This window comes from Propithecus coquereli, unplaced genomic scaffold (genome assembly GCF_000956105.1).
Source record: "Propithecus coquereli isolate 6110/MARCELLA unplaced genomic scaffold, Pcoq_1.0 Scaffold93, whole genome shotgun sequence".
Taxonomy (NCBI): domain Eukaryota; kingdom Metazoa; phylum Chordata; class Mammalia; order Primates; family Indriidae; genus Propithecus; species Propithecus coquereli.
This window is the reverse complement of record NW_012155618.1, coordinates 944,663-948,258: the sequence shown is the minus strand read 5'-3', so window position 1 is coordinate 948,258 and position 3,596 is coordinate 944,663.

Below are 3,596 nucleotides of genomic sequence, written 5' to 3'. Positions count from 1 at the left end.
CCTCAAGTTAAAAAAGGTAGAATCAAATCAATAGGGTATTTCAAATTTCAGAAAATTGATAAAGATCAATTTGCAATGACAAATAATCCAGTTAAGTTCTTAAAATCCAAAGAGGAAAAAAGAAAGAAAATCAAGTCATCATCAAGGGATGATAATTAGGAAGGGCACTGACATCTCCAGAGCAACTTCTAAGCCAAACGAAAATGAAGTAGTATGTCTTATATGAAGGACTGATGGAAAGAAAATGTGATCAAGAATATTATAATAGCCAATTGTTTTGCTTTTTAATTAAACAAAATTACAGAGGCAAATTAAAAGAATTCTAAGAATAAAACATCCATCTTACTAAAACCATTCATTTAGCTCAAACAGGGTTTGCTTTATGTATCTGGGAGCTCCTGTGTTGGGTGTATAAATATTAAGAATTGTTAAGTCTTATTGGATTTTTCCCTCTATATAGTGACCATATTTGTCTTTCTTTACTTTTGCTATTTTAAAGTTTATGTTATGTGATATAAGAATAGCTACCCCAGCTTTCTTTTGGTTTCCATTCGCCTGGAAGATTGTTTTCCAACCCTTCACTTTGAGTCTTAAAGACTCTTTGTAGGTAAGTTGCATTTCCTGGAGACAGCAGATACTTGGCGTGTGTGTGTGTGTGTGTGTGTGTGTGTATGTGTGTGTGTTTATCCACTCAGCCAGTATATGTCTCTTCAGGGAAAATTCAAGCGATTGATATTTATTTAGAGAATTGATATTTGGGGTAGATTTCTGTTCGTATTGTTGGATAAATTCTTCTTCTTTTTTTTTTTTAACCTCTCAAGCCATTGTGGAATCAGGCTTAATTCTTGAGTGATTTTACATTGGTGGGTGTCTACTGTACTGTTCAGTGCATAACACATGTCTGAGTACTTCCTGTAGGGCAGGTCTGATCTTCTTCGCAAATTCCATCAGTGATTGCTTGTCTGAGAAAGTCTTTATTTCTCCCTCATAGATAAAGCTTAATTTTCCCAGATGAAGAGTTCTAGGTTGGCCATTATTCCATTTTAGAAGATTGAGAATGGATCTCCACTTTCTTCTGGCTTGTAAGGTATCAGCTGAGAAGTCTGCAGTTAGTCTGATAGGTTTTCCCTTGTAGGTTACCTGCTGTTTTCATCTTACTGCTTGAAGGATAGCCTCTTTCATATTTACTTTGGCCAACCTAATGACTATGTGATGTGGTGATTGCCTTTTCACATTCAGTCTCCTAGGAGTTCTGTGTGCTTCTTGTACCTGGATATCTAGATTTGTGGGTAGGCCAGGTACGTTTTCCTCCATTATACCAAGAAATAGATTTCTCAGCCCTTGTGTATTTTCTTCCTCTCTCTCCAGGATCCAAACATAATATTTATGTTTGGTTTCTTTACATAATCCCACATTTCTTGTATGTTTTGTTCATGTCTCTTGCTTCTGTACTCTTTTTCTTCATCTGATTTGTTTAGCACATAAGCATTGTCTTCGAGCTCTAAGATTCTTTCCTCTGCATGATCCAACCTATTCTTAGGGCTTTCCACTGTGTTTTATAGTTCCCTGAATGCTTCTTTCATTTCCAGTATTTCTGTTTGGTTCTTCATACTTCAATTTCTTTAGAGATTTTTTCATTCATTTCCTGCATTGTTCTTTTGGCTTCTTTGTGTTGAGTTTCTATTTTCTCTTCAATTCCATTGAGTTTTCTTACAATCCATATTCAGAATTCTTTCTCTGTCATTTTTTTCTTTTTGAGACAGAGTCTCACTGTGTTGCCCGGGCTAGAGTGCCGTGGCATCATCCTAGCTCACAGCAACCTCAAACTCCTGGGCTCAGGCGATCTTCCTGCCTCAGCCTCCCGAGGAGCTAGGACTACAGGCATGCGCCACCATGCCCGGCTAATTTTTTCTATATATATTTTTAGTTGTCCAATTAATTTCTTTCTAATTTTAGTAGAGACGGGGTCTCGCTCTTGCTCAGGCTGGTCTCAAACTCCTGAGCTCAAACAATCTGCCCGCCTCGGCCTCCCAGAGAGCTAGGATTACAGGCATGAGCCACTGCGCCCGGCCTTTCTCTGTCATTTTAATCAATTCATTTAAGTTGGTATCCGTTGTTGAGGATCTAATGATTTCTTTTGGGGGTGACTTTTATCTCTGATCTTTCATGTTTCCTGCATTCTTTCACTCATTCCTTCTCATCAGTCTTCTTGGTCATGAACTGGGGGTGCTAGGACTGGTTTATGGTCCTATCTCAGAGTCCCCAAGGGTCATTCCTTGACAGTGCTGGGGAGAGGTGTGCTGATCCTGTGTTGCCTTAAAGGTATTTTAGTAAGTTGGGTTACATCTGACCTGTTGTCCTCACCTCTTGCCAATGGAGACTAATGAGTTTGGTCCTCCAGCTTAAGCTCCAAGCTGGTGGATTGCCCTTGTGTGTATGACTCCACTGCCCCCTAATAGCTTGTTATTGAGGGCACTGTGTTAAGCTATTGGTTTACACTGTCTGTCATTGGTTGTAGTTTGCATGGAGGAGCCAGTTATTGAGGTAATCTGATGTCGCTGTGGGAGGCTCTGGTCCCCCAGATGGGGTATATGAATGCCCTGATGTTTGGGAGAGGTCTTGCCACTCCTGCGGGTTGCTTGGACCCTGTTCCCCCTTAAGGTGGGAGTAGGGCCAAGGTAGATCACAGCTGGTGCCTGCAAGCCTGGGTGTATGTGCTTCTATGGTTCCTTGACCTGCCACTAGGGGGAGCCACTAATACGTTATGCAGGGCTCTTTCACCACACTTGGAGGGCTTCTCCTGGTGGGAGGGGTCAATTGGTGCAATTGCTGAGGTCTCTGGCCAGCTTTTTCCTTTCCTGTCCAGGAACTCCAATGTTGGCGGCTGCCCAAACATATATAGACATAGACATAACTAAATATATGTGGCAAGTATGGTTACAGAGTGAATGTAAAAAGGTACAAACCTCAACAGATAAAAATCATGCAAAAGTCAAAAACCTGTAGAGGGGGAGAAGAGTGAGAAGACTATTAAAATACTAATTTCTTCATTTTTCCATTAAAAGCTGTTGTGATATTGTAATTACAAAATGTGAAGTTGAATACTAACAACTAAAAACAAAATGATTGGAAAATTTTAAATAATTACTTTTTTGTCATTTTATGGGAATATTTAGTAGAATTATCTCTTCTAGCAAATATAAATATTTATGTACACATATATACAGTATGTATAAATTTCAGCCATCCCTTTTGATTTTCACTTCAGTTTGTTTTACTGATTACAATTAACCAACAGGAAATGTAAAGTGCTTTCTGAAGGTATGTACAAAATTATGGTTCCACTATGGTACAAATATGTCTGTGCAAAGATCTATCAATTTCTCTCTCTATTCTTCAATCTTTATCTCTAGAGCTACACAATATTCATATCTGCAGAAATATTTAGAACAATATTTACCTAATGTTAAAAATGGTTTTCCTTTTGTCTTCCAAGTAGTGAGAATGTTGGTGACTTTTTTGTTGTTGCTGTTCTGTTTTCACTTATAAGTATTTCTTGAATTATTTTAAGGTGAATTTAATAAACATTCTTTATA